The sequence below is a fragment of the Eriocheir sinensis genome, chromosome 25 (genome assembly GCF_024679095.1).
Source record: "Eriocheir sinensis breed Jianghai 21 chromosome 25, ASM2467909v1, whole genome shotgun sequence".
Lineage (NCBI taxonomy): Eukaryota > Metazoa > Arthropoda > Malacostraca > Decapoda > Varunidae > Eriocheir > Eriocheir sinensis.
The window spans coordinates 14,615,222-14,626,690 of NC_066533.1; positions in this window are offsets into that span (position 1 = coordinate 14,615,222).

An 11,469-nucleotide genomic window follows, 5' to 3' on the forward strand; every position below is an offset into this window, starting at 1 on the left:
CTCCCTTCTTCACAGTTATGATTTAAAGTGAAGAATAATATCATTGTAAAACTCCATTTGTGTTTCTGTAAGTCCGTTCAGTTTAATGGGCACATGAGAGAGAGAGAGAGAGAGAGAGAGAGAGAGAGAGAGAGAGAGAGAGAGAGAGAGAGAGAGAGAGAGAGAGAGAGAGAGAGAGAGAGAGAGAGAGAGAGAGAGAGAGAGAGAGTACAAATGAGGGAGTTTATGACCGTTTTAATTAACTTTGTAGTCTTTGTTTGTGAGCAAGAGCGAACGACGTCGTACTGTGTATCTCTCTCTCTCTCATCAATGGTATAATTTTCACTGTTTTTCCGTCTCTTCTCCTTCGCTTGTATAAAAAAGAGAGTGGGATAATTTTCTCTCCCAATCTTCCCTCCTTCCTCCTCCCTCCCTCCCTCCATTCACTTCCTCCATCTTCATCTTCTCCCTTCCCCTTCGGCTGCTCCCTTCGTTACTTACCCTTCTCATCCATCACTCCCTCTCTCTCTCCCTCCTTCCCTCCCTCCCTTTCTCTCTCCCTCCTTCTCTCCCTCTCTCCCTTCTCTCCCGCTCTCCCTTCTTTCCTACCTTCTTTACCCTCTTCATTCACTCTCCTCGTCATCCATCAACAGCTTCTCCTGGGGAATTTTCCGGCCTCGTGGGAAGAGAGAGAGAGAGAGAGAGAGAGAGAGAGAGAGAGAGAGAGAGAGAGAGAGAGAGAGGGAGAGGGAGATGGGAGAGAGGGGAGTAACCACAGCACCAATTATTCCTCTCTCTCTCTCTCTCTCTCTCTCTCTCTCTCTCTCAGTCAGGCAAGAGCTGTGTGTTGGTGAAGAAGCTGGTGCTCTTTCGTGTGTGTGTGTGTGTGTGTGTGTGTGTGTGTGTGTGTGTGTGTGTGTGTGTGTGTAACGTAATATCCTCCAATCCTTGTTAATACTCCTCGTCGTCGTGTATCTTAAAATATTTTCCAGTGTATTATTTTTTTCTCTCGGATTCGCGTCCCATTATTTCCTCTATTGTGAAGTGAAAATAGGATTACGAATGTGAGTGCGATGCGATTATGTATAGACGCCGTGAATGTACGTAGTGTGTTCATGAAGTCATTTCGTTTATAGTTTTCCGTGACGGAGGGGAGAGAGAGAGAGAGAGAGAGAGAGAGAGAGAGAGAGAGAGAGAGAGAGAGAGAGAGAGAGAGAGAGAGAGAGAGAGAGAGAGATTGTAGCAACGTTTTCTCTCTCACACTAAATTCTCTACCTCTGAATATATCTTGATGCCTCTGACGCCGATGATAAATAATGGAAAGACAGTAAATATTGAAGTTGCCGCCGCTGCTGGTCTGACTAAGTTAATATGATAAAAGTGTGGAAACGAAACGACTGGAAGTATACTAGACCCCCTGGACATTGAATTATTAAATGAAAAAAAAATAGATATGAAGCTTACGAAATACGGTGACGAAGCTCCGTGAGTGATTACGTTTGAACGAAGACATTGCAACGAAGTGTTTTTTTTACCGTGTGTTACCTGTGTGGTGGTCTTGATACATGAGTTTTCTGACATGTATTAGAGTTCTTAGTTATAAAGGTAGACAGACACCCATTGAAACAGACCAACAGACATTCAGACAGGTAGAGAATCAGGGAAACACAAACATATAGACAGGCAAGGAGATACAGACAGACGTGTAGGAAACAGACAAAGAGACAGAATGTTTTTTTTTATATATTCAAAGCAAATAATAATCACCTCCATTAGAACAGATACAGGCAGACAAACAGGGAAAAGGATAAACAAACAGACAGACAGGCAGGAAGACAGGAAAACATACAAACATATAGACAGACTAGACAGACAACAGATACAGACAGACATACATATTATTTCTTTATATATGAAAATTAAATACATATTATTACCATCAGCGCAACTCAATTAAAGATATAATCGAGGTGAGTCTTAGAATTTTACGGCCATTAAATATATCAGATTTTGTGTTGTGATTATAAGATAAAGAAAGGAAGGAGATGGAGGAGGAGAGGAGAGAAGGAGGAGGAAGAAAAGTGGAGGAAGATAAGAGGAGGAAGGAGAGGAGCAAGATTGGGAAAGAGAGGAAAGGGGAAGAGGGAGAGGAAGAGGAGGAAAGAGGAATGAGAGGGGAGAAGATTGTTTTTAGGAGTTGGCAGAGGAAGAGGAGGAGGAGGAGGAGGAAGAGGAGGAGGAAGAGGAGGAGGAGGAGGATGAAGCTGTGATTATCTCGTCATAGTCTAATAATCTCTCAGCATTTATTTTTTTTAATGAGAGAGAGAGAGAGAGAGAGAGAGAGAGAGAGAGAGAGAGAGAGAGAGATAGAGAGAGAGATAGAGAGAGAGAGAGAGAGAGAGAGAGAGAGAGAGAGAGAGAAGCACGGAGAAGAAAACGTAAAACACATTCAATCCATAACAAACAAAAAAAAAAAAAAAAAATCCCCAACCATCACTTCCGTAACCAAATAAAGGAAACAGAAACCGGCCACTCAGTGACCAGGATTCAGGGAGGGGGGGTGCTGAGGTCTTGGCGGGAACTGCCAACTGGGAAGAGGGGCGTTGTAAGGACTGAGCGGACGAGCATTTGGCATCCGAACAGCTGTCTCGTGTGGCCGGAGGTAAAGAGGATTAAATGCCATGAGAGAGAGAGAGAGAGAGAGAGAGAGAGAGAGAGAGAGAGAGAGAGAGAGAGAGAGAGAGAGAGAGAGAGAGAGATTATCCTGTTGTACATTTTTGGGTTTACTTTTGCTGATACATTTTCCTTCAACTTCATTTTTTTCGTTTTTCGTAATTTTTTTAGAACCACGATTAGAAAAAAAAATATATAAACGTGGAGTTCGTCTTGATATTACTAATGGGAAAATAATAATAATAATAATAATAATAATAATAATAATAATAATAATAATAATAATAATAATAATAATAACAATACTACTACTAATAATAATGACAATAATTCACTGTGCATACATCATTTCGCTTAATTAATTCACAATCGTTGCTGTTTACAAGTCTCACACAAAATTAATAAACAAAATTAATAAACAAAATTAATAAACAAAATTAATAAACGGCGCTCACAAATCTTTTCCTTTACGCCTTATACCTATTTTTTCTACATTATTATTTACGTGTGTTTGCAATAGAAGATTTTTATTATATATATATTTTTTTTTATAACTGGAAGAGAGAGAAGTTGACGTCATATACACACACACACACACACACACACACACACACACACACACACACACACACACACCTGTTTATCCGGCGCTCCATCTATACCCACACCTGTTGAGAGAGAGAGAGAGAGAGAGAGAGAGAGAGAGAGAGAGAGAGAGAGAGAGAGAGAGAGAGAGAGAGAGAGAGAGAGAGAGAGAGAGAGAGAGAGAGAGAGAGAGAGAGAATACTGTGGGAAGCCTTTATGGTAAATATTTCAGTTGAATCTTTAAAAAAAAAAACACGTAAAATGATGGACGTTTCTTGTTTGACGTCGAAATGAAAAACAAACAAAAGAAATTACGTTAGAAAAAGGAAAAAAACATTAGAAAAAGATCCGCGATGGAGAATTAATTATGTGATAGTGTTTTCAGGGAACGATAGGAAAATGTGAAGTGAGGCGTTGAGAGAGAGGGAGAGAGAGAGACAGACAGAAGGAGAGAGCGGAGAGTCGGAGAGAGGGTGAAAAAATGGACGAACTAGAATATATAGCGAAATAAACGGGAAAATTACGTGTTGAGGAATTTAACGTGGAAGGAAAGAGACAGAAAATATTGATAAACGATCTTAGACGAATGAAGAAAAGGGAGGAAGCGACAATGACGGACTTTAAAACCAGTGGAAGAAAAAAGAAAATATTGGTAGACGATCTTAGACGAATGAAGAAAAGGGAGTAGACGGGAATGACGGACTTTAAAATCAGTGGAAGAAAAAAGAAAATATTGATAAACGATCTTAGACGAATGAAGAAAAGGGAGTAGACGGGAATGACGGACTTTAAAATCAGTGGAAGAAAAAAGAAAATATTGATAAACGATCTTAGACGAATGAAGAAAAGGGAGTAGACGGGAATGACGGACTTTAAAACCAGTGAAAGAAAAACGTGAATAGAGAATGAAGAAAATATAGTGAAAGGAAAATTACTTAGACCAAACAAAACTGCAGTAAGAAAACAACAGCAGTGGTTTGATAAAGAAAACAAAAACAAGAAAAGCAGTAAAGAGAAAGTAATAGACCTCGTTCAAAGACTCATTTGTAAAAACAGAAAGAAAATACCACTTGTTTTGATGGAAAATATGAAACAATGACGAGAAAACAACTATTGCATCAAAAAAAGAAGAAACGTGGTTTAAAACAGAACAACCTGAGAGAAAAATAGCACGAAGGACGTAAAATAGATAATTCAACAAAGACAAAACAATAAAACAACAAAGAAAACATAGAAAACATTATTCACCGGACAAAACAAGAAAGAAAATTAATACGAGGCAAAATAAGAAAACATTTAACACTGACAAAACAAGAAAGGAAAACCAAAGCAAGGAACCATGTCTGACTTTCCCCCTCCAATGCGGCGGCGGAGCAGGAGCGAAATAGAACCCAACAGACACAGCCTTTACGAGGAAACGCACGACGACCATTTCAGCGGGGACGACGACGAAGAGATTGGAGGGTTTCGCCGCCGAGTCGTAAGCTTTACCTGCCCACCTGGAGGTTCCCTGACTTACCTGAGAGGCGGCGACGGGGCCAACACCTGCGCCTCTCACCTTGACCTGCAGAAATCAGAGTCAGGAGAGGATACACCTGACGGTCTCTTTAGGAAGGCCGACACTTCAAGAGAGGAAAAAGGATCAGGGAACATAGGAGGATTCAGGCGACGTTTAAAGAGCTTCAGCATCGGTCTTTCCCTCAGTCCAGGCAGCAGCGCGCATGATGTGAGGACGGAAAGCCATGAAGGCGGCGCAGCAGGAGGGACAGGGGCGGCAGGGACGTCAGCAGGAGGTAGGCTGGTGTCTTCGTTGGTGAGACAATCCCTCCTGCAGGCTGCTTGGCCACTCTCCGTCAGTTTAGAGGATATAGAAGCGCACCAAAAACCCGGACACCAACACCAGCAGGAAAGGTGAGAGAGAGAGAGAGAGAGAGAGAGAGAGAGAGAGAGAGAGAGAGAGAGAGAGAGAGAGAGAGAGAGAGAGAGAGAGAGAGACTGTATGTGTTACTGTGTTCGTTTTAATTTTTTTTCCAGCAGCAGATAAAAAGGGAAAGAACAAAGGAAAGGAAAGGAAGGTTTGGAAAATGAAAACGAAAAAAATGGAAAATGAAACAAGGAAATGGAACGAAAATTATGGTGTCGAGGATGTGATTTGATTCGAAAGTTGCTTGTTGATTTACTTTACATTATTAATTTATTTTTTTCCGATTTAATTATTTACTTGTTTACTGTTTCAAAATCGATGAAGTCTGGCGGTTCACCTTTGTAATAGTGATGGACAGGTCTATTCAGGTGATTTTTTTCTTTCTTTTATTGATGTAGTTAACGTGCCGCCTGTTATTTCTCTTTTTGTTTCCTTTTTATGCTTCATCTTCAATATTACTATTTTGTTTTTATTCCCATATCTCATTTCATTTCTCTCTCTCTCTCTCTCTCTCTCTCTCTCTCTCTCTCGTTACAGCCCGCTTAGAAGCTCAGAGCCCCGGATGAGCGTTGCCGGGCAGAACACATTCACTGTAAGCACCGCACGCACGCACGCACACACGCACACGCACATACCCCCCCCACACACACACGCTTTCAGAAATATATATTCAGACTCACTCAAACAAGAAGAATTGGACACACACACACACACACACACACACACACACACACGCACACGCACACGCGCGCACACACACACACACACACACACACACACACACACACACACACACACACACACACACACACACACACACACACACACAGGTAAACAGGTAAACATGTAAATGTCTTGGGGAATGCGTCAAGATATAACAGTGTTGCCAAGGTGACGAATGGCGATGCTTTCACTATGGCAACGTTGCTCTCCTCCTCCTCGTTGTCCTTTTCCTCTTCCTCCTCCTCCCCCTCCTCTTCCTTCTCCCCCTCTTCCTCCTCCTCTTCCTCCTCCACGTGTCATATTACCCGGATATTGTTGTTATTGTTATGGTGGCGATAAACGAGATGTGATTGATGTTGATGTTGTTGTTGTTGTTGTTGTTGTTGTTGATAGTTGCCATAGTGATAATGATAAAGATGGTGGCGGTCACATTTTTTTTTCTTAGATCTTCAAAATAACGAAAATAAATAATGTGTTGGAATATGGGAATGGGAGATGTATTTTTAAGGCTGATTTTAAGTTTTGTGTCCGTTAATGCTTCGGTTGTAGTAGTGTTAGTAGTAGTAGAAGTAATAGTAGTAGTTGTATCAGTAGTAGTAGTAGTAGTAGTAGTAGTAGTAGTAGTAGTAGTAGTAGTAGTTGATGTTGCATTAGTATAAGGAAAATAATAACTTATACAAATTTCTCAGCAGTGGATTTCAGTGATATATAATCCTCTCCTTACCCAAAAGAAAACGAAAAAAAAAAGAAAATGAAAACTTCCTTTTTTGGTAGTAATAGTAGTAGTCCTTGTTGGTGCTTTACTATATACTACAGAATAACTTTTACAAATTTCTCAGCAATATATTTCTGCAACACACTTATTCCTCTTGATAGCGAAACGAAAAAGAAAAAAGAAAGCGAGAACATCCTTTTAGTTCACCAGAAAAGAGCGGAAGCACAAGAAAACGGTGCACAAACAGAGAAAATTACACGGCCGGGCGGGGACTGTGCTAAAGTGCTCTGTGCCCCCGGAGTCGCTTCTTCACGAGACAGTCTGGAGGAGGAGTTACTTACAGTCGATATTATCAGAGGCTTCCTTCTCTCACATCAGCTGTTTCCAAGGGTTAAAGAGGGGATCAATTGGGTTGTAATGAGTGCTTTTTTAGGTTCATGGTACGGAAAATGGGTCACACTGCCACCAGGGTCATAAAAGTACCCCTGGAAATGACTTAAACTATACTACCCTTTAAGTCGTTATTATCAAATCCTTCTTCCTCTCACATCAGATGTTTGCAAGGGTCAAAGAGGGGATAAATCGGGTTCAAATGAGTGTTTTTTTAGGTTCATGGTACGGAAGAAGGGTCACACTAACACCAGGGTCCTAAAACTACCCTTGGAAATGCCTAAACTTCTACGAAAGCCTTGTCAAGAGTTTAAGAGTTTAAGAGTATGACCCTATGAATTTACTGGTTTAATAGTAAGAATATAAGTGTTTTTCGTTATATCAGGGAGGAAAATAGTTGTTTGTTGTCATATCAGGGAGGAAAATAGTGGTACCGTGCAGTGGAATAATGTTAAGTTTGCGCTTTCATTTTGTTATTTTCATTTTCTTTTTAGTACCATAACGATTACTCTCTCTCTCTCTCTCTCTCTCTCTCTCTCTCTCCTGGGCGTCATATGAGCTCGAGGAGGGTTCAAACGCACATAAACAGGATCCAATTTCCTAAACCCGCCGGAATACTTTTCTTTCTAAACTTTTTGCGTCCTGGAATGTTTGTTTCTCAGTCGAGTTTGTGTTTTTTCTCTTTGTCCGCCGCTTTACTTTTATACTTTCATCCCATCTGATACCTTTGCAGCGTTGATCCCCTATTATTGTTGTTGTTTTCTGTGTTTTTACTTTTTCATCTCCTTTTATCTCTACGCTTTTGTTTCATTTGTGTTCGTATGATTTTGTGGTTTTGTCTGATGTCTTTACACTGTTACTTTTGTTCTTCTTTAAACCTTTTCGCTATCAGTCATTTTTTCCTACATATATTTTCTTACTTTTGTGTGCGTTTCATTTCTTTAAAAAAAAAACGTTCGTCCTCATAACTTGTTTTTTTCCTTTTTAGAACTCTACGGTATTTCTGTCCCACATTTCATTACTTGGCTACTGTTTTTTTCATATATTTGTCTCGCTGTGTTTTTTTTTCCTTCACTTGTATTGTTGTTTTGGGTGTTGCCATTCCCTGTTCCGCTGTTTTGTTAAGATATTGGTAAGACGTAACGCGGGGAAAGGAATGGAAAGACTCCGTGAACTGTGAACCCTGAGAGAGAGAGAGAGAGAGAGAGAGAGAGAGAGAGAGAGAGAGAGAGAGAGAGAGAGAGAGAGAGGTTAAAATCCTTGGTATTGCAACAGCTATTTTTCCCAATTTGCCTGACACATCCCTACGGTCCTTCCTCCTCCTCTTCCTCCTCCTCCTCTTCCTCCTCCTCTTCCTCCTCGTCCTCCTCTGTCTTTCCAATCCTCCTCCTTCTCCCTCCTCTCCCTCGATCCTCCTTTGTTCTCCGGTTACTGCCTCCTCTTCATCTTCCTCCCTCCCCTTCTCTCCTTTTTTATTCTTTATTTGCTTCCTCCCTAACTATCTTCCTTTCTTCCTTCCTTTCTTTCTTTCTTTCTTTTTTCTTCCTTCCTTCCTTCCTTCCTTCCTTTCTTTCTTTCTGCCTTCCTTCCTACCTTCCTTCTTGCCTTCCTTCCTTAATTCTTTTCTTCCTTCCTTCCTTCCTTCCTTTCTTCCTTCCTTCCATCCTTTCTTCCTTCCTTCCTTCGTTTGTGGTGTGTGTGTGTGTGTGTGTGTGTGTGTGTGTGTGTGGCGTAGCGCAGTATCGTTTTACAAATTACTAGGCCACGCACCTCCTCGAAAGGCTGCCACAACGCGTCACCGAACCATCGTTCAGGCCACAGCGATATGAAGGACTACTCAAGCGGCTCAACTTCCTTCGGCTTGAAAAGAGAAGATATTCGATACAGGTTCTTAAGTACTCTAACACGTTCAATAATCTCACTAACCTTTAACGCTGTCAACCATCCGGATAACTGAAAATAATGGGCTACATATTGAAACGAGGCGGTGCAATAGAAACCTCGACAGGAGTTTGTTTCTGGAATCGATTCATCCGCCATTAAGCAATACAAAGTTAGTGGAGAAGTTGTTAGTTTGGAAGCGATGAAATTATTGGATAGGCACATCGGTCGCTACTCTTTTTATGTCAGGAATAGAGTGAAGGTTCAGAATGTCCCTTAAAGCCAATGTTTATATCCGTTCTGGAGGTCATCAAAGCGTTCGACGAATGGACTGAATCACTGAGGTCGGCAGCTTCGTTTTCAGGCAACTAGCTTACTTTTGTTGGTTCTTCCATGTTTCCTTCTCCTCCGCATTTTCTCTCTCTCTCTCTCTCTCTCTCTCTCTCTCTCTCTCTCTCTCTCTCTCTCTCTCTCTCTCTCTCTCTCTCTCTCTCTCTCTCTCTCTCTCTCTCTCTCTCTTTCTTTCCTCCTCCTCCTCCTCCTCCTCCTTTTCCCCATCACTAGACAGACATTATCGTTTCTCTATCTCCCCAATTGCCTCTCACACAAACCCTAACTCTCTCCCCTCTTCTCCCCTCTCCCCTCTCACTCCTCACCTCTCGATCTGGTTCTCCCCTTTTTCTTTCTCTTTTTTTTTATAAATATTCCTTTTTTTTTCCCTCACCCCTTCTGTAAATAATGCCAGTTTTCTCGTTTTTGCTCTTCTTCGTGTTCTTGTTCTTTTTGTGTTATTGTTTTTCGTCTTTTAGCATTGTTTATATTTATCTTTAATTGTTTTAGTCTATCTTCACAACCCTCTTTCTTCTATTCTCTTTCTTTCATCTCTGTTCCTCTTTTTCCTCTCCTATAAATATTAACCCGTTTGAATTTTTGCGTTTTTTTAAATTCTCGTTGTTCTTGTTCTTCTTTTACAACTTTTTTTTTCTTCCGTGATTTTTCTTACTTCTTTATCCTCCCAGCCTTCTACGTTTAGTTTTGCTTTTCCTCTATTCGTCCTTTCTCCTACGTTCTGTTATTTCTTGTATTTACTATTTTATCATCTTTATTATCTCTTGTGTTTCTTGTTTTTCTATTATTCCATTCATTATCCTGTTATCTTCATCTCGTTTACCTCTCTCTTGTTTTATCTTTTTATTTTAATTTTACTACAACTTCTCACCTATTTGTTTCACTTCTTTGTCTTCTACTTGTTTCACTCTATCCTTCAAGCCCATTTTTATTTTTCTCTCGTTTTCTCACCCTTTCTCTACTCGCTCTACCCTCTCTGCCTCTCCCTCTCCCTCTCCCTTTCCTTCCCGGCAGTATCCTCTCTGTTAGTCTTCCCAGTGTGCTATTATAAGCTTAACGCAATTCCACTTGTTTGCTGTCTAAACTCCTCCCCGTGCCGGGCGCAGTAACTTGCTAGAATTTCATTTGGACTCAAGTTTGGAATCACAAATTTTAGCCATAATGTTTCTCTCTGGAGTGGTGGTGTGGGTGGTGGTGATAGCGGTGTGGGTGATGGTGGGGGTGGTGATGGTGTGGGGGGGAGGAGGGGAGGTGGGGTGTGGAAGGGTGACTGTGTGTGTGTGTGTGTGTGTGTGTGTGTGTGTGTGTGTGTGTGTGTGTGTGTGTGTGTGTGGTTGTGTTTTGTTTGTTCAACGGTTGGCTGGAAGGTAGTTAATTGGTATCAGGTTAAATGCACACGCACGCTTACACACACACACACACACACACACACACACACACACACACACACACACACACACACACAGACGCACACAAAATTATATATACAGAGAGAGAGAGAGAGAGAGAGAGAGAGAGAGAGAGAGAGAGAGAGAGAGAGAGAGAGAGAGAGAGAGAGAGAGAGAGAGAGAGAGAGAGATTACTATGGCAGTGTATATATAAAGGAGAGAGATAAGAGAACATAAAAGAATCAGGTCGTAAGATGAGACAGCCCATGACTCGTTTCCACCTCCCTCCTCCTCCCTTTCTTTCTCTTCTCCTCTCCTCCTCCTCCTCCTCCTCCTCGTTCTCCTTCTTCACGAGAGATATACGAGGGAGAGGCATGAGTTTTGACCATCACACTGTCCTCCCCTCGTTTGAGATGGCCCAAGTTCCGAGCCAAGGGACCTTAAACGGGTGAAGACTGGCCATAAAGCGTCTCGGAACACCCCCTCTTGCTAAGATGGTCCATTTCTACGTGGCTCTCCGCTGCCCATATACCGTCCCGAGGTGTGGACTGGAAGCTAATTGTGTTGTTGTGTGTGTGTGTGTTGCTTCCTCGTGTGTGTATGTGAGTGTGTGTGTGTGTTGCTTTGAGCTGTGGTGGTGATTTTTTTGTGTTGATGTCTTTGTTGGTGCTGAATAATTGTTTTTGTGTGTGTTTTATGTTTGTTTGTTGTTGTTTAGTTTGTTTGTGTTGTGTTTTATAGTAGTATTGTAGCTTTTTTGGGTGTTACTCTGAGTTGTGTTTGTTTTGGAAGGTAATTTTGTGTTTTGATGTATATTTGGTTTAGGGTTTTGTTTGTATATAGAATTTGTTTGCCGTTTTCTT